Below are 27351 nucleotides of genomic sequence, written 5' to 3'. Positions count from 1 at the left end.
TTCCTCTCTAGTGGAGACGGGTATGGCGGTGAACTTCTTGAGTTGCAGCAAGGGTGTGAAAGACCCTTTCGAAGTTCCAGAGGTTAGGTGTCATTAGTCTCCAGAGGCCTCATCGGAAATAGGCCTCATCTCGCCTGGAAGGGAGAACTTCCTGGATTTTCTCGAGTTGCGGCAGGTGTTCTCGAGTTACGACGGGGACCTCAGGGACCCGCCCTGGTGGCCTCAGGAGAGGCCAGTCCCTAGGCGAGTTGCTAGGGGGCCTCTCGGGATTCCTCTCCCGTTGATACCGGGGCCAAAAACCTTGTGTGGAGTCAAGGCCGGAACCGAGGATTCCTCTCAGGGGCTGACATGGATCTTTGGGTACTTGTGGAGTCTCCCCAGGGGAGTCAGGCCTCGTCTCGAGTGGGGGCATGCACGTGCGCTTTCCTTCCAGGCTGTAGCAGCAATGTCACGCTTCCCGTCGCGTGGATCAAAGGATCTGTGGTTTTCCCTCGAGGCTTTCCCTCGAGCCTTTCCCACAGGGCTGTCCCACGTGCCACCGTGGTGTGAGTCGATCCTCGGCGTGAAAGATGAGCCAGTGCAGGGCAAAGAGGTTCCTCTGGAATGGACTGAGACATCTGGGGGACTCTTGGAATGGTGGTACGACCATGGAGTTCCTCTCGCCTTTCCTATTGAGAGTGCCTCCTCTTGAGATGCGACGGGAACGCCGGGAATTTTTTGCCGTTGAAAGCAGGGAAAGGATCTCTCATCTCGAGCTACGAGGGGGAAACGGGGCTCCTCTGGATGTGGGCGGGACCATCGTGCTTCCTCTCGAGTGGAGACGGATATGGCGGTGAACTTCTTGAGTTTCAGCAAGGGTGTGAAAGACCCTTTCGAAGTTCCAGAGGTTAGGTGTCATTAGTCTCCAGAGGCCTCATCGGAAATAGGCCTCATCTCGCCTGGAAGGGAGAACTTCCTGGATTTTCTCGAGTTGCGGCAGGTGTTCTCGAGTTACGACGGGGACCTCAGGGACCCGCCCTGGTGGCCTCAGGAGAGGCCAGTCCCCATGCGAGTTGCTAGGGGGCCTCTCGGGATTCCTCTCCCGTCGATACCGGGGCCAAAAAGCTTGTGTGGAGTCAAGGCCGGAACCGAGGATTCCTCTCAGGGGCTGACATGGATCTTTGGGTACTTCTGGAGTCTCCCCAGGGGAGTCATGCCTCGTCTCGAGTGGGGGCATGCACGTGCGCTTTCCTTCCAGGCTGTAGCAGCAATGTCACGCTTCCCGTCGCGTGGATCAAAGGATCTGTGGTTTTCCCTCGAGGCTTTCCCTCGAGGCTTTCCCACAGGGCTGTCCCACGTGCCACCGTGTTGTGAGTCGATCCTCGGCGTGAAAGATGAGCCAGTGCAGGGCAAAGAGGTTCCTCTGGAATGGACTGAGACATCTGGGGGACTCTTGGAATGGTGGTACGACCATGGAGTTCCTCTCGCCTTTCCTGTTGAGAGTGCCTCCTCTTGAGATGCGACGGGAACGCCGGGAATTCTTTCCCGTTGAAACCAGGGAAAGGATCCCTCATCTCGAGCTACGAGGGGGAAACGGGGCTCCTCTGGATGTGGGCGGGACCATCGTGCTTCCTCTCGAGTGGAGACGGGTATGGCGGTGAACTTCTTGAGTTGCAGCAAGGTGTGAAAGACCCTTTCGAAGTTCCAGTGGTTAGGTGTCATTAGTCTCCAGAGGCCTCATCGGAAATAGGCCTCATCTCGCCTGGAAGGGAGAACTTCCTGGATTTTCTCGAGTTGCGGCAGGTGTTCTCGAATTACGACGGGGACCTCAGGGACCCGCCCTGGTGGCCTCCGGAGAGGCCAGTCCCCATGCGAGTTGCTAGGGGGCCTCTCGGGATTCCTCTCCCGTCGATACCGGGGCCAAAAACCTTGTGTGGAGTCAGGGCCGGAACCGAGGATTCCTCTCAGGGGCTGACATGGATCTTTGGGTACTTCTGGAGTCTCCCCAGGGGAGTCAGGCCTCGTCTCGAGTGGGGGCATGCACGTGCGCTTTCCTTCCAGGCTGTAGCAGCAATGTCACGCTTCCCGTCGCTTGGATCAAAGGATCTGTGGTTTTCCCTCGAGGCTTTCCCTCGAGGCTTTCCCACAGGGCTGTCCCACGTGCCACCGTGGTGGGAGTCGATCCTCGGCGTGAAAGATGAGCCAGTGCAGGGCAAAGAGGTTCCTCTGGAATGGACTGAGACATCTGGGGGACTCTTGGAATGGTGGTACGACCATGGAGTTCCTCTCGCCTTTCCTGTTGAGAGTGCCTCCTCTTGAGATGCGACGGGAACGCCGGGAATTCTTTCCCGTTGAAAGCAGGGAAAGGATCCCTCATCTCGAGCTAAGAGTGGGAAACGGGGCTGCTCTGGATGTGGGCGGGACCATCGTGCTTCCTCTCTAGTGGAGACGGGTATGGTGGTGAACTTCTTGAGTTGCAGCAAGGGTGTGAAAGACCCTTTCGAAGTTCCAGAGGTTAGGTGTCATTAGTCTCCAGACGCCTCATCGGAAATAGGCCTCATCTCGCCTGGAAGGGAGAACTTCCTGGATTTTCTCGAGTTGCGGCAGGTGTTCTCGAGTTACGACGGGGACCTCAGGGACCCGCCCTGGTGGCCTCAGGAGAGGCCAGTCCCTATGCGAGTTGCTAGGGCGCCTCTCGGGATTCCTCTCCCGTCGATACCGGGGCCAAAATCCTTGTGTGGAGTCAGGGCCGGAACCGAGGATTCCTCTCAGGGGCTGACATGGATCTTTGGGTACTTCTGGAGTCTCCCCAAGGGAGTCAGGCCTCGTCTCGAGTGAGGGCATGCACGTTCACTTTCCTTCCAGGCTGTAGCAGCAATGTCACGCTTCCCGTCGCGTGGATCAAATGATGTGTGGTTTTCCCTCGAGGCTTTCCCACAGGGCTGTCCCACGTGCCACCGTGGTGTGAGTCGATCCTCTGCGTGAAAGATGAGCCAGTGCAGGGCAAAGAGGTTCCTCTGGAATGGACTGAGACATCTGGGGGACTCTTGGAATGGTGGTACGACCATGGAGTTCCTCTCGCCTTTCCTATTGAGAGTGCCTCCTCTTGAGATGCGACGGGAACGCCGGGAATTTTTTGCCGTTGAAAGCAGGGAAAGGATCTCTCATCTCGAGCTACGAGGGGGAAACGGGGCTCCTCTGGATGTGGGCGGGACCATCGTGCTTCATCTCGAGTGGAGACGGATATGGCGGTGAACTTCTTGAGTTGCAGCAAGGGTGTGAAAGACCCTTTCGAAGTTCCAGAGGTTAGGTGTCATTAGTCTCCAGAGGCCTCATCGGAAATAGGCCTCATCTCGCCTGGAAGGGAGAACTTCCTGGATTTTCTGGAGTTGCGGCAGGTGTTCTCGAGTTACGACGGGGACCTCAGGGACCCGCCCTGGTGGCCTCAGGAGAGGCCAGTCCCCATGCGAGTTGCTAGGGGGCCTCTCGGGATTCCTCTCCCGTCGATACCGGGGCCAAAAAGCTTGTGTGGAGTCAAGGCCGGAACCGAGGATTCCTCTCAGGGGCTGACATGGATCTTTGGGTACTTCTGGAGTCTCCCCAGGGGAGTCAGGCCTCGTCTCGAGTGGGGGCATGCACGTGCGCTTTCCTTCCAGGCTGTAGCAGCAATGTCACGCTTCCCGTCGCGTGGATCAAAGGATCTGTGGTTTTCCCTCGAGGATTTCCCTCGAGGCTTTCCCACAGGGCTGTCCCACGTGCCACCGTGTTGTGAGTCGATCCTCGGCGTGAAAGATGAGCCAGTGCAGGGCAAAGAGGTTCCTCTGGAATGGACTGAGACATCTGGGGGACTCTTGGAATGGTGGTACGACCATGGAGTTCCTCTCGCCTTTCCTGTTGAGAGTGCCTCCTCTTGAGATGCGACGGGAACGCCGGGAATTCTTTCCCGTTGAAAGCAGGGAAAGGATCCCTCATCTCGAGCTACGAGGGGGAAACGGGGCTCCTCTGGATGTGGGCGGGACCATCGTGCTTCCTCTCGAGTGGAGACGGGTATGGCGGTGAACTTCTTGAGTTGCAGCAAGGTGTGAAAGACCCTTTCGAAGTTCCAGAGGTTAGGTGTCATTAGTCTCCAGAGGCCTCATCGGAAATAGGCCTCATCTCGCCTGGAAGGGAGAACTTCCTGGATTTTCTCGAGTTGCGGCAGGTGTTCTCGAATTACGACGGGGACCTCAGGGACCCGCCCTGGTGGCCTCCGGAGAGGCCAGTCCCCATGCGAGTTGCTAGGGGGCCTCTCGGGATTCCTCTCCCGTCGATACCGGGGCCAAAAACCTTGTGTGGAGTCAGGGCCGGAACCGAGGATTCCTCTCAGGGGCTGACATGGATCTTTGGGTACTTCTGGAGTCTCCCCAGGGGAGTCAGGCCTCGTCTCGAGTGGGGGCATGCACGTGCGCTTTCCTTCCAGGCTGTAGCAGCAATGTCACGCTTCCCGTCGCTTGGATCAAAGGATCTGTGGTTTTCCCTCGAGGCTTTCCCTCGAGGCTTTCCCACAGGGCTGTCCCACGTGCCACCGTGGTGTGAGTCGATCCTCGGCGTGAAAGATGAGCCAGTGCAGGGCAAAGAGCTTCCTCTGGAATGGACTGAGACATCTGGGGGACTCTTGGAATGGTGGTACGACCATGGAGTTCCTCTCGCCTTTCCTGTTGAGAGTGCCTCCTCTTGAGATGCGACGGGAACGCCGGGAATTTTTTGCCGTTGAAAGCAGGGAATGGATCCCTCATCTCGAGCTACGAGGGGGAAACGGGGCTCCTCTGGATGTGGGCGGGACCATCGTGCTTTCTCTCGAGTGGAGACGGGAATGGCGGTGAACTTCTTAAGTTGCAGCAAGGGTGTGAAAGACCCTTTCGAAGTTCCAGAGGTTAGGTGTCATTAGTCTCCAGACGCCTCATCGGAAATAGGCCTCATCTCGCCTGGAAGGGAGAACTTCCTTGATTTTCTCGAGTTGCGGCAGGTGTTCTCGAGTTACGACGGGGACCTCAGGGACCCGCCCTGTTGGCCTCAGGAAGGCCAGTCCCTATGCGTGTTGCTAGGGGGCCCCTCGGGATTCCTCTCCCGTCGATACCGGGGCCAAAAACCTTGTGTGGAGTCAGGGCCGGAACCGAGGATTCCTCTCAGGGACTGATATGGATCTTTGGGTACTTCTGGAGTCTCGCCAGGGGAGACAGGCCTCGTCTCGTGTGGGGGCATGCACGTGCACTTTCCTTCCAGGCTGTAGCAGCAATGTCACGCTTCCCGTCGCGTGGATCAAAGGATCTGCGGTTTTCGATCGAGGCTTTCCCTCGAGGCTTTCCCACAGGGCTGTCCCACGTGACACCGTGGTGTGAGTCGATTCTCGGCGTGAAAAATGAGCCAGTGCAGGGCAAAGAGGTTCCTCTGGAATGGACTGAGACATCTGGGGGACTCTTGGAATGGTGGTACGACCATGGAGTTCCTCTCGCCTTTCCTGTTGAGAGTGCCTCCTCTTGAGATGCGACGGGAACGCCGGGAATTCTTTCCCGTTGAAAGCAGGGAAAGGATCCCTCATCTCGAGCTACGAGGGGGAAACGGGGCTCCTCTGGATGTGGGCGGGACCATCGTGCTTCCTCTTGAGAGGACACGGGTATGCCGGTGAACTTCTTGAGTTGCAGCAAGGGTGTGAAAGACCCTTTCGAAGTTCCAGAGGTTAGGTGTCATTAGTCTCCAGACGCCTCATCGGAAATAGGCCTCATCTCGCCTGGAAGGGAGAACTTCCTGGATTTTCTCGATTTGCGGCTGGTGTTCTCGAGTTACGACGGGGACCTCAGGGACCCGCCCTGGTGGCCTCAGGAGAGGCCAGTCCCCATGCGAGTTGTTAGGGGGCCTCTCGGGATTCCTCTCCCGTCGATACCGGGGCCAAAAACCTTGTGTGGAGTCAGGGCCGGAACCGAGGATTCCTCTCAGGGGCTGACATGGATCTTTGGGTACTTCTGGAGTCTCCCCAGGGGAGTCAGGCCTCGTCTCGAGTGGGGGCATGCGCGTGCGCTTTCCTTCCAGGCTTTAGAAGCAATGTCACACATCCCGTCGCTTGGATCAAAGGATCTGTGGTTTTCCCTCGAGGCTTTCCCTCGAGGCTTTCCCACAGGGCTGTCCCACGTGCCACCGTGGTGTGAGTCGATCCTCGGCGTGAAAGATGAACCAGTGCAGGGCAAAGAGGTTCCTCTGGAATGGACTGAGACATCTGGGGGACTCTTGGAATGGTGGTACGACCATGGAGTTCCTCTCGCCTTTCCTGTTGAGAGTGCCTCCTCTTGAGATGCGACGGGAACGCCGGGAATTTTTTGCCGTTGAAAGCAGGGAAAGGATCCCTCATCTCGAGCTACGAGGGGGAAACGGGGCTCCTCTGGATGTGGGCGGGACCATCGTGCTTCCTCTCGAGTGGAGACGGGTATGGCGGTGAACTTCTTGAGTTGCAGCAAGGGTGTGAAAGACCCTTTCGAAGTTCCAGAGGTTAGGTGTCATTAGTCTCCAGAGGCCTCATCGGAAATAGGCCTCATCTCGCCTGGAAGGGAGAACTTCCTGGATTTTCTCGAGTTGCGGCAGGTGTTCTCGAGTTACGACGGGGACCTCAGGGACCCGCCCTGGTGGCCTCAGGAGAGGCCAGTCCCAATGCGAGTTGCTAGGGGGCCTCTCGGGATTCCTCTCCCGTCGATTCCGGGGCCAAAAACCTTGTGTGGAGTCAGGGCCGGAACCGAGGATTCCTCTCAGGGGCTGACATGGATCTTTGGGTACTTCTGGAGTCTCCCCAGGGGAGTCAGGCCTCGTCTCGAGTGGGGGCATGCACGTGCACTTTCCTTCCAGGCTGTAGCAGCAATGTCACGCTTCCCGTCGCGTGGATCAAAGGATCTGTGGTTTTCCCTCGAGGCTTTCCCACAGGGCTGTCCCACGTGCCACCGTGGTGTGAGTCGATCCTCGGCGTGAAAGATGAGCCAGTGCAGGGCAAAGAGGTTCCTCTGGAATGGACTGAGACATCTGGGGGACTCTTGGAATGGTGGTACGACCATGGAGTTCCTCTCGCCTTTCCTGTTGAGAGTGCCTCCTCTTGAGATGCGACGGGAACGCCGGGAATTCTTTCCCGTTGAAAGCAGGGAAAGGATCCCTCATCTCGAGCTACGAGGGGGAAACGGGGCTCCTCTGGATGTGGACGGGACCATCGTGCTTCCTCTCTAGTGGAGACGGGTATGGCGGTGAACTTCTTGAGTTGCAGCAAGGGTGTGAAAGACCCTTTCGAAGTTCCAGAGGTTAGGTGTCATTAGTCTCCAGAGGCCTCATCGGAAATAGGCCTCATCTCGCCTGGAAGGGAGAACTTCCTGGATTTACTCGAGTTGCGGCAGGTGTTCTCGAGTTACGACGGGGACCTCAGGGACCCGCCCTGGTGGCCTCAGGAGAGGCCAGTCCCAATGCGAGTTGCTAGGGGGCCTCTCGGGATTCCTCTCCCGTCGATTCCGGGGCCAAAAACCTTGTGTGGAGTCAGGGCCGGAACCGAGGATTCCTCTCAGGGGCTGACATGGATCTTTGGGTATTTCTGGAGTCTCCCCAGGGGAGTCAGGCCTCGTCTCGAGTGGGGGCATGCACGTGCACTTTCCTTCCAGGCTGTAGCAGCAATGTCACGCTTCCCGTCGCGTGGATCAAAGGATCTGTGGTTTTCCCTCGAGGCTTTCCCACAGGGCTGTCCCACGTGCCACCGTGGTGTGAGTCGATCCTCGGCGTGAAAGATGAGCCAGTGCAGGGCAAAGAGGTTCCTCTGGAATGGACTGAGACATCTGGGGGACTCTTGGAATGGTGGTACGACCATGGAGTTCCTCTCGCCTTTCCTGTTGAGAGTGCCTCCTCTTGAGATGCGACGGGAACGCCGGGAATTCTTTCCCGTTGAAAGCAGGGAAAGGATCCCTCATCTCGAGCTACGAGGGGGAAACGGGGCTCCTCTGGATGTGGGCGGGACCATCGTGCTTCCTCTCTAGTGGAGACGGGTATGGCGGTGAACTTCTTGAGTTGCAGCAAGGGTGTGAAAGACCCTTTCGAAGTTCCAGAGGTTAGGTGTCATTAGTCTCCAGAGGCCTCATCGGAAATAGGCCTCATCTCGCCTGGAAGGGAGAACTTCCTGGATTTTCTCGAGTTGCGGCAGGTGTTCTCGAGTTACGACGGGGACCTCAGGGACCCGCCCTGGTGGCCTCAGGAGAGGCCAGTCCCTAGGCGAGTTGCTAGGGGGCCTCTCGGGATTCCTCTCCCGTCGATACCGGGGCCAAAAACCTTGTGTGGAGTCAGGGCCGGAACCGAGGATTCCTCTCAGGGGCTGACATGGATCTTTGGGTACTTCTGGAGTCTCCCCAGGGGAGTCAGGCCTCGTCTCGAGTGGGGGCATGCACGTGCGCTTTCCTTCCAGGCTGTAGCAGCAATGTCACGCTTCCCGTCGCGTGGATCAAAGGATCTGTGGTTTTCCCTCGAGGCTTTCCCTCGAGGCTTTCCCACAGGGCTGTCCCACGTGCCACCGTGGTGTGAGTCAATCCTGGGCGTGAAAGATGAGCCAGTGCAGGGCAAAGAGGTTCCTCTGGAATGGACTGAGACATCTGGGGGACTCTTGGAATGGTGGTACGACCATGGAGTTCCTCTCGCCTTTCCTGTTGAGAGTGCCTCCTCTTGAGATGCGACGGGAACGCCGGGAATTCTTTCCCGTTTAAAGCAGGGAAAGGATCCCTCATCTCGAGCTACGAGGGGGAAACGGGGCTCCTCTGGATGTGGGCGGGACCATCGTGCTTCCTCTCTAGTGGAGACGGGTATGGTGGTGAACTTCTTGAGTTGCAGCAAGGCTGTGAAAGACCCTTTCGAAGTTCCAGAGGTAAGGTGTCATTAGTCTCCAGACGCCTCATCGGAAATAGGCCTCATTTCGCCTGGAAGGGAGAACTTCCTGGATTTTCTCGAGTTGCGGCAGGTGTTCTCGAGTTACGACGGGGACCTCAGGGACCCGCCCTGGTGGCCTCAGGAGAGGCCAGTCCCTATGCGAGTTGCTAGGGGGCCTCTCGGGATTCCTCTCCCGTCGATACCGGGGCCAAAAACCTTGTGTGGAGTCAGGGCCGGAACCGAGGATTCCTCTCAGGGGCTGACATGGATCTTTGGGTCCTTCTGGAGTCTCCCCAGGGGAGTCAGGCCTCGTCTCGTGTGGGGGCATGCACGTGCACTTTCCTTCCAGGCTGTAGCAGCAATGTCACGCTTCCCGTCGCGTGGATCAAATGATGTGTGGTTTTCCCTCGAGGCTTTCCCACAGGGCTGTCCCACGTGCCACCGTGGTGTGAGTCGATCCTCGGCGTGAAAGATGAGCCAGTGCAGGGTAAAGAGGTTCCTCTGGAATGGACTGAGACATCTGGGGGACTCTTGGAATGGTGGTACGACCATGGAGTTCCTCTCGCCTTTCCTGTTGAGAGTGCCTCCTCTTGAGATGCGACGGGAACGCCGGGAATTTTTTGCTGTTGAAAGCAGGGAAAGGATCCCTCATCTCGAGCTACGAGGGGGAAACGGGGCTCCTATGGATGTGGGCGGGACCATCGTGCTTTCTCTCGAGTGCAGACGGGTATGGGGGTGAACTTCTTGAGTTGCAGCAAGGGTGTGAAAGACCCTTTCGAAGTTCCAGAGGTTAGGTGTCATTAGTCTCCAGACGCCTCATCGGAAATAGGCCTCATCTCGCCTGGAAGGGAGAACTTCCTTGATTTTCTCGAGTTGCGGCAGGTGTTCTCGAGTTACGACGGGGACCTCAGGGACCCGCCCTGTTGGCCTCAGGAGAGGCCAGTCCCTATGCGTGTTGCTAGGGGGCCCCTCGGGATTCCTCTCCCGTCGATACCGGGGCCAAAAACCTTGTGTGGAGTCAGGGCCGGAACCGAGGATTCCTCTCAGGGACTGATATGGATCTTTGGGTACTTCTGGAGTCTCGCCAGGGGAGACAGGCCTCGTCTCGTGTGGGGGCATGCACGTGCACTTTCCTTCCAGGCTGTAGCAGCAATGTCACGCTTCCCGTCGCGTGGATCAAAGGATCTGCGGTTTTCGCTCGAGGCTTTCCCTCGAGGCTTTCCCACAGGGCTGTCCCACGTGACACCGTGGTGTGAGTCGATTCTCGGCGTGAAAAATGAGCCAGTGCAGGGCAAAGAGGTTCCTCTGGAATGGACTGAGACATCTGGGGGACTCTTGGAATGGTGGTACGACCATGGAGTTCCTCTCGCCTTTCCTGTTGAGAGTGCCTCCTCTTGAGATGCGACGGGAACGCCGGGAATTCTTTCCCGTTGAAAGCAGGGAAAGGATCCCTCATCTCGAGCTACGAGGGGGAAACGGGGCTCCTCTGGATGTGGGCGGGACCATCCTGCTTCCTCTTGAGTGGACTCGGGTATGGCGGTGAACTTCTTGAGTTGCAGCAAGGGTGTGAAAGACCCTTTCGAAGTTCCAGAGGTTAGGTGTCATTAGTCTCCAGACGCCTCATCGGAAATAGGCCTCATCTCGCCTGGAAGGGAGAACTTCCTGGATTTTCTCGAGTTGCGGCAGGTGTTCTCGAGTTACGACGGGGACCTCAGGGACCCGCCCTGTTGGCCTCAGGAGAGGCCAGTCCCCATGCGAGTTGTTAGGGGGCCTCTCGGGATTCCTCTCCCGTCGATACCGGGGCCAAAAACCTTGTGTGGAGTCAGGGCCGGAACCGAGGATTCCTCTCAGGGGCTGACATGGATCTTTGGGTACTTCTGGAGTCTCCCCAGGGGAGTCAGGCCTCGTCTCGAGTGGGGGCATGCGCGTGCGCTTTCCTTCCAGGCTTTAGCAGCAATGTCACGCTTCCCGTCGCTTGGATCAAAGGATCTGTGGTTTTCCCTCGAGGCTTTCCCTCGAGGCTTTCCCACAGGGCTGTCCCACGTGCCACCGTGGTGTGAGTCGATCCTCGGCGTGAAAGATGAGCCAGTGCAGGGCAAAGAGGTTCCTCTGGAATGGACTGAGACATCTGGGGGACTCTTGGAATGGTGGTACGACCATGGAGTTCCTCTCGCCTTTCCTGTTGAGAGTGCCTCCTCTTGAGATGCGACGGGAACGCCGGGAATTTTTTGCCGTTGAAAGCAGGGAAAGGATCCCTCATCTCGAGCTACGAGGGGGAAACGGGGCTCCTCTGGATGTGGGCGGGACCATCGTGCTTCCTCTCGAGTGGAGACGGGTATGGCGGTAAACTTCTTAAGTTGCAGCAAGGGTGTGAAAGACCCTTTCGAAGTTCCAGAGGTTAGGTGTCATTAGTCTCCAGACGCCTCATCGGAAATAGGCCTCATCTCGCCTGGAAGGGAGAACTTCCTTGATTTTCTCGAGTTGCGGCAGGTGTTCTCGAGTTACGACGGGGACCTCAGGGACCCGCCCTGTTGGCCTCAGGAAGGCCAGTCCCTATGCGTGTTGCTAGGGGGCCCCTCGGGATTCCTCTCCCGTCGATACCGGGGCCAAAAACCTTGTGTGGAGTCAGGGCCGGAACCGAGGATTCCTCTCAGGGACTGATATGGATCTTTGGGTACTTCTGGAGTCTCGCCAGGGGAGACAGGCCTCGTCTCGTGTGGGGGCATGCACGTGCACTTTCCTTCCAGGCTGTAGCAGCAATGTCACGCTTCCCGTCGCGTGGATCAAAGGATCTGCGGTTTTCGATCGAGGCTTTCCCTCGAGGCTTTCCCACAGGGCTGTCCCACGTGACACCGTGGTGTGAGTCGATTCTCGGCGTGAAAAATGAGCCAGTGCAGGGCAAAGAGGTTCCTCTGGAATGGACTGAGACATCTGGGGGACTCTTGGAATGGTGGTACGACCATGGAGTTCCTCTCGCCTTTCCTGTTGAGAGTGCCTCCTCTTGAGATGCGACGGGAACGCCGGGAATTCTTTCCCGTTGAAAGCAGGGAAAGGATCCCTCATCTCGAGCTACGAGGGGGAAACGGGGCTCCTCTGGATGTGGGCGGGACCATCGTGCTTCCTCTTGAGAGGACACGGGTATGCCGGTGAACTTCTTGAGTTGCAGCAAGGGTGTGAAAGACCCTTTCGAAGTTCCAGAGGTTAGGTGTCATTAGTCTCCAGACGCCTCATCGGAAATAGGCCTCATCTCGCCTGGAAGGGAGAACTTCCTGGATTTTCTCGATTTGCGGCTGGTGTTCTCGAGTTACGACGGGGACCTCAGGGACCCGCCCTGGTGGCCTCAGGAGAGGCCAGTCCCCATGCGAGTTGTTAGGGGGCCTCTCGGGATTCCTCTCCCGTCGATACCGGGGCCAAAAACCTTGTGTGGAGTCAGGGCCGGAACCGAGGATTCCTCTCAGGGGCTGACATGGATCTTTGGGTACTTCTGGAGTCTCCCCAGGGGAGTCAGGCCTCGTCTCGAGTGGGGGCATGCGCGTGCGCTTTCCTTCCAGGCTTTAGAAGCAATGTCACACATCCCGTCGCTTGGATCAAAGGATCTGTGGTTTTCCCTCGAGGCTTTCCCTCGAGGCTTTCCCACAGGGCTGTCCCACGTGCCACCGTGGTGTGAGTCGATCCTCGGCGTGAAAGATGAACCAGTGCAGGGCAAAGAGGTTCCTCTGGAATGGACTGAGACATCTGGGGGACTCTTGGAATGGTGGTACGACCATGGAGTTCCTCTCGCCTTTCCTGTTGAGAGTGCCTCCTCTTGAGATGCGACGGGAACGCCGGGAATTTTTTGCCGTTGAAAGCAGGGAAAGGATCCCTCATCTCGAGCTACGAGGGGGAAACGGGGCTCCTCTGGATGTGGGCGGGACCATCGTGCTTCCTCTCGAGTGGAGACGGGTATGGCGGTGAACTTCTTGAGTTGCAGCAAGGGTGTGAAAGACCCTTTCGAAGTTCCAGAGGTTAGGTGTCATTAGTCTCCAGAGGCCTCATCGGAAATAGGCCTCATCTCGCCTGGAAGGGAGAACTTCCTGGATTTTCTCGAGTTGCGGCAGGTGTTCTCGAGTTACGACGGGGACCTCAGGGACCCGCCCTGGTGGCCTCAGGAGAGGCCAGTCCCAATGCGAGTTGCTAGGGGGCCTCTCGGGATTCCTCTCCCGTCGATTCCGGGGCCAAAAACCTTGTGTGGAGTCAGGGCCGGAACCGAGGATTCCTCTCAGGGGCTGACATGGATCTTTGGGTACTTCTGGAGTCTCCCCAGGGGAGTCAGGCCTCGTCTCGAGTGGGGGCATGCACGTGCACTTTCCTTCCAGGCTGTAGCAGCAATGTCACGCTTCCCGTCGCGTGGATCAAAGGATCTGTGGTTTTCCCTCGAGGCTTTCCCACAGGGCTGTCCCACGTGCCACCGTGGTGTGAGTCGATCCTCGGCGTGAAAGATGAGCCAGTGCAGGGCAAAGAGGTTCCTCTGGAATGGACTGAGACATCTGGGGGACTCTTGGAATGGTGGTACGACCATGGAGTTCCTCTCGCCTTTCCTGTTGAGAGTGCCTCCTCTTGAGATGCGACGGGAACGCCGGGAATTCTTTCCCGTTGAAAGCAGGGAAAGGATCCCTCATCTCGAGCTACGAGGGGGAAACGGGGCTCCTCTGGATGTGGACGGGACCATCGTGCTTCCTCTCTAGTGGAGACGGGTATGGCGGTGAACTTCTTGAGTTGCAGCAAGGGTGTGAAAGACCCTTTCGAAGTTCCAGAGGTTAGGTGTCATTAGTCTCCAGAGGCCTCATCGGAAATAGGCCTCATCTCGCCTGGAAGGGAGAACTTCCTGGATTTACTCGAGTTGCGGCAGGTGTTCTCGAGTTACGACGGGGACCTCAGGGACCCGCCCTGGTGGCCTCAGGAGAGGCCAGTCCCAATGCGAGTTGCTAGGGGGCCTCTCGGGATTCCTCTCCCGTCGATTCCGGGGCCAAAAACCTTGTGTGGAGTCAGGGCCGGAACCGAGGATTCCTCTCAGGGGCTGACATGGATCTTTGGGTATTTCTGGAGTCTCCCCAGGGGAGTCAGGCCTCGTCTCGAGTGGGGGCATGCACGTGCACTTTCCTTCCAGGCTGTAGCAGCAATGTCACGCTTCCCGTCGCGTGGATCAAAGGATCTGTGGTTTTCCCTCGAGGCTTTCCCACAGGGCTGTCCCACGTGCCACCGTGGTGTGAGTCGATCCTCGGCGTGAAAGATGAGCCAGTGCAGGGCAAAGAGGTTCCTCTGGAATGGACTGAGACATCTGGGGGACTCTTGGAATGGTGGTACGACCATGGAGTTCCTCTCGCCTTTCCTGTTGAGAGTGCCTCCTCTTGAGATGCGACGGGAACGCCGGGAATTCTTTCCCGTTGAAAGCAGGGAAAGGATCCCTCATCTCGAGCTACGAGGGGGAAACGGGGCTCCTCTGGATGTGGGCGGGACCATCGTGCTTCCTCTCTAGTGGAGACGGGTATGGCGGTGAACTTCTTGAGTTGCAGCAAGGGTGTGAAAGACCCTTTCGAAGTTCCAGAGGTTAGGTGTCATTAGTCTCCAGAGGCCTCATCGGAAATAGGCCTCATCTCGCCTGGAAGGGAGAACTTCCTGGATTTTCTCGAGTTGCGGCAGGTGTTCTCGAGTTACGACGGGGACCTCAGGGACCCGCCCTGGTGGCCTCAGGAGAGGCCAGTCCCTAGGCGAGTTGCTAGGGGGCCTCTCGGGATTCCTCTCCCGTCGATACCGGGGCCAAAAACCTTGTGTGGAGTCAGGGCCGGAACCGAGGATTCCTCTCAGGGGCTGACATGGATCTTTGGGTACTTCTGGAGTCTCCCCAGGGGAGTCAGGCCTCGTCTCGAGTGGGGGCATGCACGTGCGCTTTCCTTCCAGGCTGTAGCAGCAATGTCACGCTTCCCGTCGCGTGGATCAAAGGATCTGTGGTTTTCCCTCGAGGCTTTCCCTCGAGGCTTTCCCACAGGGCTGTCCCACGTGCCACCGTGGTGTGAGTCAATCCTGGGCGTGAAAGATGAGCCAGTGCAGGGCAAAGAGGTTCCTCTGGAATGGACTGAGACATCTGGGGGACTCTTGGAATGGTGGTACGACCATGGAGTTCCTCTCGCCTTTCCTGTTGAGAGTGCCTCCTCTTGAGATGCGACGGGAACGCCGGGAATTCTTTCCCGTTTAAAGCAGGGAAAGGATCCCTCATCTCGAGCTACGAGGGGGAAACGGGGCTCCTCTGGATGTGGGCGGGACCATCGTGCTTCCTCTCTAGTGGAGACGGGTATGGTGGTGAACTTCTTGAGTTGCAGCAAGGCTGTGAAAGACCCTTTCGAAGTTCCAGAGGTAAGGTGTCATTAGTCTCCAGACGCCTCATCGGAAATAGGCCTCATTTCGCCTGGAAGGGAGAACTTCCTGGATTTTCTCGAGTTGCGGCAGGTGTTCTCGAGTTACGACGGGGACCTCAGGGACCCGCCCTGGTGGCCTCAGGAGAGGCCAGTCCCTATGCGAGTTGCTAGGGGGCCTCTCGGGATTCCTCTCCCGTCGATACCGGGGCCAAAAACCTTGTGTGGAGTCAGGGCCGGAACCGAGGATTCCTCTCAGGGGCTGACATGGATCTTTGGGTCCTTCTGGAGTCTCCCCAGGGGAGTCAGGCCTCGTCTCGTGTGGGGGCATGCACGTGCACTTTCCTTCCAGGCTGTAGCAGCAATGTCACGCTTCCCGTCGCGTGGATCAAATGATGTGTGGTTTTCCCTCGAGGCTTTCCCACAGGGCTGTCCCACGTGCCACCGTGGTGTGAGTCGATCCTCGGCGTGAAAGATGAGCCAGTGCAGGGTAAAGAGGTTCCTCTGGAATGGACTGAGACATCTGGGGGACTCTTGGAATGGTGGTACGACCATGGAGTTCCTCTCGCCTTTCCTGTTGAGAGTGCCTCCTCTTGAGATGCGACGGGAACGCCGGGAATTTTTTGCTGTTGAAAGCAGGGAAAGGATCCCTCATCTCGAGCTACGAGGGGGAAACGGGGCTCCTATGGATGTGGGCGGGACCATCGTGCTTTCTCTCGAGTGCAGACGGGTATGGGGGTGAACTTCTTGAGTTGCAGCAAGGGTGTGAAAGACCCTTTCGAAGTTCCAGAGGTTAGGTGTCATTAGTCTCCAGACGCCTCATCGGAAATAGGCCTCATCTCGCCTGGAAGGGAGAACTTCCTTGATTTTCTCGAGTTGCGGCAGGTGTTCTCGAGTTACGACGGGGACCTCAGGGACCCGCCCTGTTGGCCTCAGGAGAGGCCAGTCCCTATGCGTGTTGCTAGGGCGCCCCTCGGGATTCCTCTCCCGTCGATACCGGGGCCAAAAACCTTGTGTGGAGTCAGGGCCGGAACCGAGGATTCCTCTCAGGGACTGATATGGATCTTTGGGTACTTCTGGAGTCTCGCCAGGGGAGACAGGCCTCGTCTCGTGTGGGGGCATGCACGTGCACTTTCCTTCCAGGCTGTAGCAGCAATGTCACGCTTCCCGTCGCGTGGATCAAAGGATCTGCGGTTTTCGCTCGAGGCTTTCCCTCGAGGCTTTCCCACAGGGCTGTCCCACGTGACACCGTGGTGTGAGTCGATTCTCGGCGTGAAAAATGAGCCAGTGCAGGGCAAAGAGGTTCCTCTGGAATGGACTGAGACATCTGGGGGACTCTTGGAATGGTGGTACGACCATGGAGTTCCTCTCGCCTTTCCTGTTGAGAGTGCCTCCTCTTGAGATGCGACGGGAACGCCGGGAATTCTTTCCCGTTGAAAGCAGGGAAAGGATCCCTCATCTCGAGCTACGAGGGGGAAACGGGGCTCCTCTGGATGTGGGCGGGACCATCCTGCTTCCTCTTGAGTGGACTCGGGTATGGCGGTGAACTTCTTGAGTTGCAGCAAGGGTGTGAAAGACCCTTTCGAAGTTCCAGAGGTTAGGTGTCATTAGTCTCCAGACGCCTCATCGGAAATAGGCCTCATCTCGCCTGGAAGGGAGAACTTCCTGGATTTTCTCGAGTTGCGGCAGGTGTTCTCGAGTTACGACGGGGACCTCAGGGACCCGCCCTGTTGGCCTCAGGAGAGGCCAGTCCCCATGCGAGTTGTTAGGGGGCCTCTCGGGATTCCTCTCCCGTCGATACCGGGGCCAAAAACCTTGTGTGGAGTCAGGGCCGGAACCGAGGATTCCTCTCAGGGGCTGACATGGATCTTTGGGTACTTCTGGAGTCTCCCCAGGGGAGTCAGGCCTCGTCTCGAGTGGGGGCATGCGCGTGCGCTTTCCTTCCAGGCTTTAGCAGCAATGTCACGCTTCCCGTCGCTTGGATCAAAGGATCTGTGGTTTTCCCTCGAGGCTTTCCCTCGAGGCTTTCCCACAGGGCTGTCCCACGTGCCACCGTGGTGTGAGTCGATCCTCGGCGTGAAAGATGAGCCAGTGCAGGGCAAAGAGGTTCCTCTGGAATGGACTGAGACATCTGGGGGACTCTTGGAATGGTGGTACGACCATGGAGTTCCTCTCGCCTTTCCTGTTGAGAGTGCCTCCTCTTGAGATGCGACGGGAACGCCGGGAATTTTTTGCCGTTGAAAGCAGGGAAAGGATCCCTCATCTCGAGCTACGAGGGGGAAACGGGGCTCCTCTGGATGTGGGCGGGACCATCGTGCTTCCTCTCGAGTGGAGACGGGTATGGCGGTAAACTTCTTGAGTTGCAGCAAGGGTGTGAAAGACCCTTTCGAAGTTCCAGAGGTTAGGTGTCATTAGTCTCCAGAGGCCTCATCGGAAATAGGCCTCATCTCGCCTGGAAGGGAGAACTTCCTGGACTTTCTCGAGTTGCGGCAGGTGTTCTCGAGTTACGACGGGGACCTCAGAGACCCGCCCTGGTGGCCTCAGGAGAGGCCAGTCCCCATGCGAGTTGCTAGGGGGTCTCTCGGGATTCCTTTCCCGTCGATACCGGGGCCAAAAACTTGTGTGGAGTCAGGGCCGGAACCGAGGATTCTTCTCAGGGGCTGACATGGATCTTTGGGTACTTCTGGAGTCTCCCCAGGGGAGTCAGGCCTCGTCTCGAGTGGGGGCATGCATGTGCGCTTTCCTTCCATGCTGTAGCAGAAATGTCATGCTTCCCGTCGCGTGGATCAAAGGATCTGTGGTTTTCCCTCGAGGCTTTCCCTCGAGGCTTTCCCACAGGGCTGTCCCACGTGCCACCGTGTTGTGAGTCGATCCTCGGCGTGAAAGATGAGCCAGTGCAGGGCAAAGAGGTTCCTCTGGAATGGACTGAGACATCTGGGGGACTCTTGGAATGGTGGTACGACCATGGAGTTCCTCTCGCCTTTCCTGTTGAGAGTGCCTCCTCTTGAGATGCGACGGGAACGCCGGGAATTCTTTCCCGTTGAAAGCAGGGAAAGGATCCCTCATCTCGAGCTACGAGGGGGAAACGGGGCTCCTCTGGATGTGGGCGGGACCATCGTGCTTCCTCTCGAGTGAAGACGGGTATGGCGGTGAACTTCTTGAGTTGCACCAAGGGTGTGAAAGACCCTTTCGAAGTTCCAGAGGTTTGGTGTCATTAGTCTCCAGAGGCCTCATCGGAAATAGGCCTCATCTCGCCTGGAAGGGAGAACTTCCTGGATTTTCTCGAGTTGCGGCAGGTGTTCTCGAGTTACGACGGGGACCTCAGGGACCCGCCCTGGTGGCCTCAGGAGAGGCCAGTCCCCATGCGAGTTGCTAGGGGGCCTCTCGGGATTCCTCTCCCGTCGATACCGGGGCCAAAAACCTTGTGTGGAGTCAGGGCCGGAACCGAGGATTCCTCTCAGGGGCTGACATGGATCTTTGGGTACTTCTGGAGTCTCCCCAGTGGAGTCAGGCCTCGTCTCGAGTGGGGGCATGCACGTGCGCTTTCCTTCCAGGCTGTAGCAGCAATGTCACGCTTCCCGTCGCTTGGATCAAAGGATCTGTGGTTTTCCCTCGAGGCTATCCCTCGAGGCTTTCCCACAGGGCTGTCGCACGTGCCACCGTGGTGTGATTCGATCCTCGGCGTGAAAGATGAGCCAGTGCAGGGCAAAGAGCTTCCTCTGGAATGGACTGAGACATCTGGGGGACTCTTGGAATGGTGGTACGACCATGGAGTTCCTCTCGCCTTTCCTGTTGAGAGTGCCTCCTCTTGAGATGCGACGGGAACGCAGGGAATTCTTTCCCGTTGAAAGCAGGGAAAGGATCCCTCATCTCGAGCTACGAGGGGGAAACGGGGCTCCTTTGGATGTGGTCGGGACCATCGTGCTTCCTCTCGAGTGGAGACGGGTATGGTGGTGAACTTCTTGAGTTGCAGCAAGGGTGTGAAAGACCCTTTCGAAGTTCCAGAGGTTAGGTGTCATTAGTCTCCAGACGCCTCATCGGAAATAGGCCTCATCTCGCCTGGAAGGGAGAACTTCCTGGATTTTCTCGAGTTGCGGCAGGTGTTCTCGAGTTACGACGGGGACCTCAGGGACCGGCCCTGGTGGCCTCAGGAGAGGCCAGTCCCCATGCGAGTTGCTAGGGGGCCTCTCGGGATTCCTCTCCCGTCGATACCGGGGCCAAAAACCTTGTGTGGAGTCAGGGCCGGAACCGAGGATTCCTCTCAGGGGCTGACATGGATCTTTGGGTACTTCTGGAGTCTCCCCAGGGGAGTCAGGCCTCGTCTCGAGTGGGGGCATGCACGTGCGCTTTCCTTCCAGGCTGTAGCAGCAATGTCACGCTTCCCGTCGCGTGGATCAAAGGATCTGTGGTTTTCCCTCGAGGCTTTCCCTCGAGGCTTTCCCACAGGGCTGTCCCACGTGCCACCGTGTTGTGAGTCGATCCTCGGCGTGAAAGATGAGCCAGTGCAGGGCAAAGAGGTTCCTCTGGAATGGACTGAGACATCTGGGGGACTCTTGGAATGGTGGTACGACCATGGAGTTCCTCTCGCCTTTCCTGTTGAGAGTGCCTCCTCTTGAGATGCGACGGGAACGCCGGGAATTCTTTCCCGTTGAAAGCAGGGAAAGGATCCCTCATCTCGAGCTACGAGGGGGAAACGGGGCTCCTCTGGATGTGGGCGGGACCATCGTGCTTCCTCTCGAGTGGAGACGGGTATGGCGGTGAACTTCTTGAGTTGCAGCAAGGGTGTGAAAGACCCTTTCGAAGTTCCAGAGTTTTGGTGTCATTAGTCTCCAGAGGCCTCATCGGAAATAGGCCTCATCTCGCCTGGAAGGGAGAACTTCCTGGATTTTCTCGAGTTGCGGCAGGTGTTCTCGAGTTACGACGGGGACCTCAGAGACCCGCCCTGGTGGCCTCAGGAGAGGCCAGTCCCCATGCGAGTTGCTAGGGGGCCTCTCGGGATTCCTCTCCCGTCGATACCGGGGCCAAAAACTTGTGTGGAGTCAGGGCCGGAACCGAGGATTCTTCTCAGGGGCTGACATGGATCTTTGGGTACTTCTGGAGTCTCCCCAGGGGAGTCAGGCCTCGTCACGAGTGGGGGCATGCATGTGCGCTTTCCTTCCAGGCTGTAGCAGCAATGTCATGCTTCCCGTCGCGTGGATCAAAGGATCTGTGGTTTCCCTCGAGGCTTTCCCTCGAGGCTTTCCCACAGGGCTGTCCCACGTGCCACCGTGTTGTGAGTCGATCCTCGGCGTGAAAGATGAGCCAGTGCAGGGCAAAGAGGTTCCTCTGAAATGGACTGAGACATCTGGGGGACTCTTGGAATGGTGGTACGACCATGGAGTTCCTCGCGCCTTTCCTGTTGAGAGTGCCTCCTCTTGAGATGCGATGGGAACGCCGGGAATTCTTTCCCGTTGAAAGCAGGGAAAGGATCCCTCATCTCGAGCTACGAGGGGGAAACGGGGCTCCGCTGGATGTGGGCGGGACCATCGTGCTTCCTCTCGAGTGAAGACGGGTATGGCGGTGAACTTCTTGAGTTGCACCAGGAGTGTGAAAGACCCTTTCGAAGTTCCAGAGGTTTGGTGTCATTAGTCTCCAGAGGCCTCATCGGAAATAGGCCTCATCTCGCCTGGAAGGGAGAACTTCCTGGATTTTCTCGAGTTGCGGCAGGTGTTCTCGAGTTACGACGGGGACCTCAGGGACCCGCCCTGGTGGCCTCAGGAGAGGCCAGTCCCCATGCGAGTTGCTAGGGGGCCTCTCGGGATTCCTCTCCCGTCGATACCGGGGCCAAAAACCTTGAGTGGAGTCAGGGCCGGAACCGAGGATTCCTCTCAGGGGCTGACATGGATCTTTGGGTACTTCTGGAGTCTCCCCAGGGGAGTCAGGCCTCGTCTCGAGTGGGGGCATGCACGTGCGCATTCCTTCCAGACTGTAGCAGCAATGTCACGCTTCCCGTCACGTGCATCAAAGGATCTGTGGTTTTCCCTCGAGGCTTTCCCTCGAGGCTTTCCCACAGGGCTGTCCCACGTGCCACCGTGGTGTGAGTCGATCCTCGGCGTGAAATATGAGCCAGTGCAGGGCAAAGAGTTTCCTCTGGAATGGACTGAGACATCTGGGGGACTCTTGGAATGGTGGTACGACCATGGAGTTCCTCTCGCCTTTCCTGTTGAGAGTGCCTCCTCTTGAGATGCGACGGGAACGCCGGGAATTCTTTCCCGTTGAAAGCAGGGAAAGGATCCCTCATCTCGAGCTACGAGGGGGAAACGGGGCTCCTCTGGATGTGGGCGGGACCATCGTGCTTCCTCTCGAGTGGAGACGGGTATGGCGGTGAACTTCTTGAGTTGCAGCAAGGGTGTGAAAGACCCTTTCGAAGTTCCAGAGGTTAGGTGTCATTAGTCTCCAGACGCCTCATCGGAAATAGGCCTCATCTCGCCTGGAAGGGAGAACTTCCTGGATTTTCTCGAGTTGCGGCAGGTGTTCTCGAGTTACGACGGGGACCTCAGGGACCCGCCCTGGTGGCCTCAGGAGAGGCCAGTCCCCATGCGAGTTGCTAGGGGGCCTCTCGGGATTCCTCTCCCTTCGATACCGGGGCCAAAAACCTTGTGTGGAGTCAGGGCCGGAACCGAGGATTCCTCTCAGGGGCTGACATGGATCTTTGGGTACTTCTGGAGTCTCCCCAGGGGAGTCAGGCCTCGTCTCGAGTGGAGGCATGCACGTGCACTTTCCTTCCAGGCTGTAGCAGCAATGTCACGCTTCCCGTCGCGTGGATCAAAGGATCTGTGGTTTTCCCTCGAGGCTTTCCCACAGGGCTGTCCCACGTGCCACCGTGGTGTGAGTCGATCCTCGGCGTGAAAGATGAGCCAGTGCAGGGCAAAGAGGTTCCTCTGGAATGGACTGAAACATCTGGGGGACTCTTGGAATGGTGGTACGACCATGGAGTTCCTCTCGCCTTTCCTGTTGAGAGTGCCTCCTCTTGAGATGCGACGGGAACGCCGGGAATTCTTTCCCGTTGAAAGCAGGGAAAGGATCCCTCATATCGAGCTACGAGGGGGAAACGGGGCTCCTCTGGATGTGGGCGGGACCATCGTGCTTCCTCTCGAGTGGAGACGGGTATGGCGGTGAACTTCTTGAGTTGCACCAAGGGTGTGAAAGACCCTTTCGAAGTTCCAGAGGTTTGGTGTCATTAGTCTCCAGAGGCCTCATCGGAAATAGGCCTCATCTCGCCTGGAAGGGAGAACTTCCTGGATTTTCTCGAGTTGCGGCAGGTGTTCTCGAGTTACGACGGGGACCTCAGGGACCCGCCCTGGTGGCCTCAGGAGAGGCCAGTCCCCATGCGAGTTGCTAGGGGGCCTCTCGGGATTCCTCTCCCGTCGATACCGGGGCCAAAAACCTTGTGTGGAGTCAGGGCCGGAACCGAGGATTCCTCTCAGGGGCTGACATGGATCTTTGGGTACTTCTGGAGTCTCCCCAGTGGAGTCAGACCTCGTCTCGAGTGGGGGCATGCACGTGCGCTTTCCTTCCATGCTGTAGCAGCAATGTCACGCTTCCCGTCGCGTGGATCAAAGGATCTGTGTTTTTCCCTCGAGGCTTTCCCTCGAGGCTTTCCCACAGGGCTGTCCCACGTGCCACCGTGGTGTGAGTCGATCCTCGGCGTGAAAGATGAGCCAGTGCAGGGCAAAGAGCTTCCTCTGGAATGGACTGAGACATCTGGGGGACTCTTGGAATGGTGGTACGACCATGGAGATCCTCTCGCCTTTCCTGTTGAGAGTGCCTCCTCTTGAGATGCGATGGGAACGCCGGGAATTCTTTCCCGTTGAAAGCAGGGAAAGGATCCGTCATCTCGAGCACCGAGGGGAAAACGGGACTCCTCTGGATGTGGGCGGGACCATCGTGCTTCCTCTCGAGTGGAGACGGGTATGGCGGAGAACTTCTTGAGTTGCAGCAAGGGTGTGAAAGACCCTTTCAAAGTTCCAGAGGTTAGGTGTCATTAGTCTCCAGACGCCTCATCGGAAATAGGCCTCATCTCGCCTGGAAGGGAGAACTTCCTGGATTTTCTCGAGTTGCGGCAGGTGTTCTTAAGTTACGACGGGGAACACAGGGACCCGCCCTGGTGGCCTCAGGAGAGGCCAGTCCCCATGCGAGTTGCTAGGGGGCCTCTCGGGATTCCTCTCCCGTCGATACCGGGGCCAAAAACCTTTTGTGGAGTCAGGGCCGGAACCGAGGATTCCTCTCAGGGGCTGACATGGATCTTTGGGTACTTCTGGAGTCTCCCCAGTGGAGTCAGACCTCGTCTCGAGTGGGGGCATGCACGTGCGCTTTCCTTCCATGCTGTAGCAGCAATGTCACTCTTCCCGTCGCGTGGATCAAAGGATCTGTGGTTTTCCCTCGAGGCTTTCCCTCGAGGCTTTCCCACAGGGCTGTCCCACGTGCCACCGTGGTGTGAGACGATCCTCGGCGTGAAAGATGAGCCAGTGCAGGGCAAAGAGCTTCCTCTGGAATGGACTGAGACATCTGGGGGACTCTTGGAATGGTGGTACGACCATGGAGATCCTCTCGCCTTTCCTGTTGAGAGTGCCTCCTCTTGAGATGCGACGGGAACGCCGGGAATTCTTTCCCGTTGAAAGCAGGGAAAGGATCCGTCATCTCGAGCACCGAGGGGAAAACGGGACTCCTCTGGATGTGGGCGGGACCATCGTGCTTCCTCTCGAGTGGAGACGGTTATGGCGGAGAACTTCTTGAGTTGCAGCAAGGGTGTGAAAGACCCTTTCAAAGTTCCAGAGGTTAGGTGTCATTAGTCTCCAGACGCCTCATCGGAAATAGGCCTCATCTCGCCTGGAAGGGAGAACTTCCTGGATTTTCTCGAGTTGCGGCAGGTGTTCTTAAGTTACGACGGGGAACACAGGGACCCGCCCTGGTGGCCTCAGGAGAGGCCAGTCCCCATGCGAGTTGCTAGGGGGCCTCTCGGGATTCCTCTCCCGTCGATACCGGGGCCAAAAACCTTGAGTGGAGTCAGGGCCGGAACCGAGGATTCCTCTCAGGGGCTGACATGGATCTTTGGGTACTTCTGGAGTCTCCCCAGGGGAGTCAGGCCTCGTCTCGAGTGGGGGCATGCACGTGCGCTTTCCTTCCAGGCTGTAGCAGCAATGTCACGCTTCCCGTCACGTGGATCAAAGGATCTGTGGTTTTCCCTCGAGGCTTTCCCTCGAGGCTTTCCCACAGGGCTGTCCCACGTGCCACCGTGGTGTGAGTCGATCCTCGGCGTGAAAGATGAGCCAGTGCAGGGCAAAGAGTTTCCTCTGGAATGGACTGAGACATCTGGGGGACTCTTGGAATGGTGGTACGACCATGGAGTTCCTCTCGCCTTTCCTGTTGAGAGTGCCTCCTCTTGAGATGCGACGGGAACGCCGGGAATTCTTTCCCGTTGAAAGCAGGGAAAGGATCCCTCATCTCGAGCTACGAGGGGGAAACGGGGCTCCTCTGGATGTGGGCGGGACCATCGTGCTTCCTCTCGAGTGGAGACGGGTATGGCGGTGAACTTCTTGAGTTGCAGCAAGGGTGTGAAAGACCCTTTCGAAATTCCAGAGGTTAGGTGTCATTAGTCTCCAGACGCCTCATCGGAAATAGGCCTCATCTCGCCTGGAAGGGAGAACTTCCTGGATTTTCTCGAGTTGCGGCAGGTGTTCTCGAGTTACGACGGGGACCTCAGGGACCCGCCCTGGTGGCCTCAGGAGAGGCCAGTCCCCATGCGAGTTGCTAGGGGGCCTCTCGGGATTCCTCTCCCGTCGATACCGGGGCCAAAAACCTTGTGTGGAGTCAGGGCCGGAACCGAGGATTCCTCTCAGGGGCTGACATGGATCTTTGGGTACTTCTGGAGTCTCCCCAGGGGAGTCAGGCCTCGTCTCCAGTGGGGGCATGCACGTGCACTTTCCTTCCAGGCTGTAGCAGCAATGTCACGCTTCCCGTCGCGTGGATCAAAGGATCTGTGGTTTTCCCTCGAGGCTTTCCCACAGGGCTGTCCCACGTGCCACCGTGGTGTGAGTCGATCCTCGGCGTGAAAGATGAGCCAGTGCAGGGCAAAGAGGTTCCTCTGGAATGGACTGAGACAACTGGGGGACTCTTGGAATGGTGGTACGACCATGGAGTTCCTCTCGCCTTTCCTGTTGAGAGTGCCTCCACTTGAGATGCGACGGGAACGCCGGGAATTCTTTCCCGTTGAAAGCAGGGAAAGGATCCCTCATCTCGAGCTACGAGGAGGAAACGGGGCTCCTCTGGATGTGGGCGGGACCATCGTGCTTCCTCTCGAGTGGAGACGGGTATGGCGGTGAACTTCTTGAGTTGCAGCAAGGGTGTGAAAGACCCTTTCGAAGTTCCAGAGGTTAGGTGTCATTAGTCTCCAGAGGCCTCATCGGAAATAGGCCTCATCTCGCCTGGAAGGGAGAACTTCCTGGATTTTCTCGAGTTGCGGCAGGTGTTCTCGAGTTACGACGGGGACCTCAGGGACCCGCCCTGGTGGCCTCAGGAGAGGCCAGTCCCTAGGCGAGTTGCTAGGGGGCCTCTCGGATTCCTCTCCCGTTGATACCGGGGCCAAAAACCTTGTGTGGAGTCAGGGCCGGAACCGAGGATTCCTCTCAGGGGCTGACATGGATCTTTGGGTACTTCTGGAGTCTCCCCAGGGGAGTCAGGCCTCGTCTCGAGTGGGGGCATGCACGTGCGCTTTCCTTCCAGGCTGTAGCAGCAATGTCACGCTTCCCGTCGCGTGGATCAAAGGATCTGTGGTTTTCCCTCGAGGCTTTCCCTCGAGGCTTTCCCACAGGGCTGTCCCACGTGCCACCGTGGTGTGAGTCAATCCTGGGCGTGAAAGATGAGCCAGTGCAGGGCAAAGAGGTTCCTCTGGAATGGACTGAGACATCTGGGGGACTCTTGGAATGGTGGTACGACCATGGAGTTCCTCTCGCCTTTCCTGTTGAGAGTGCCTCCTCTTGAGATGCGACGGGAACGCCGGGAATTCTTTCCCGTTTAAAGCAGGGAAAGGATCCCTCATCTCGAGCTACGAGGGAGAAACGGGGCTCCTCTGGATGTGGGCGGGACCATCGTGCTTCCTCTCTAGTGGAGACGGGTATGGTGGTGAACTTCTTGAGTTGCAGCAAGGCTGTGAAAGACCCTTTCGAAGTTCCAGAGGTAAGGTGTCATTAGTCTCCAGACGCCTCATCGGAAATAGGCCTCATTTCGCCTGGAAGGGAGAACTTCCTGGATTTTCTCGAGTTGCGGCAGGTGTTCTCGAGTTACGACGGGGACCTCAGGGACCCGCCCTGGTGGCCTCAGGAGAGGCCAGTCCCCATGCGAGTTGCTAGGGGGCCTCTCGGGATTCCTCTCCCGTCGATACCGGGGCCAAAAACCTTGTGTGGAGTCAGGGCCGGAACCGAGGATTCCTCTCAGGGGCTGACATGGATCTTTGGGTACTTCTGGAGTCTCCCCAGGGGAGTCAGGCCTCGTCTCGAGTGGAGGCATGCACGTGCACTTTCCTTCCAGGCTGTAGCAGCAATGTCACGCTTCCCGTCGCGTGGATCAAAGGATCTGTGGTTTTCCCTCGAGGCTTTCCCTCGAGGCTTTCCCACAGGGCTGTCCCACGTGCCACCGTGGTGTGAGTCGATCCTCGGCGTGAAAGATGAGCCAGTGCAGGGCAAAGAGTTTCCTCTGGAATGGACTGAGACATCTGGGGGACTCTTGGAATGGTGGTACGACCATGGAGATCCTCTCGCCTTTCCTGTTGAGAGTGCCTCCTCTTGAGATGCGACGGGAACGCCGGGAATTCTTTCCCGTTGAAAGCAGGGAAAGGATCCCTCATCTCGAGCACCGAGGGGAATACGGGACTCCTCTGGATGTGGGCGGGACCATCGTGCTTCCTCTCGAGTGGAGACGGGTATGGCGGAGAACTTCTTGAGTTGCAGCAAGGGTGTGAAAGACCCTTTCAAAGTTCCAGAGGTTAGGTGTCATTAGTCTCCAGACGCCTCATCGGAAATAGGCCTCATCTCGCCTGGAA

This window comes from Capricornis sumatraensis, chromosome 12 (genome assembly GCF_032405125.1).
Source record: "Capricornis sumatraensis isolate serow.1 chromosome 12, serow.2, whole genome shotgun sequence".
NCBI lineage: Eukaryota > Metazoa > Chordata > Mammalia > Artiodactyla > Bovidae > Capricornis > Capricornis sumatraensis.
The sequence above is the reverse complement of the archived record's forward strand: the minus strand, read 5'-3'. Positions refer to the sequence as shown.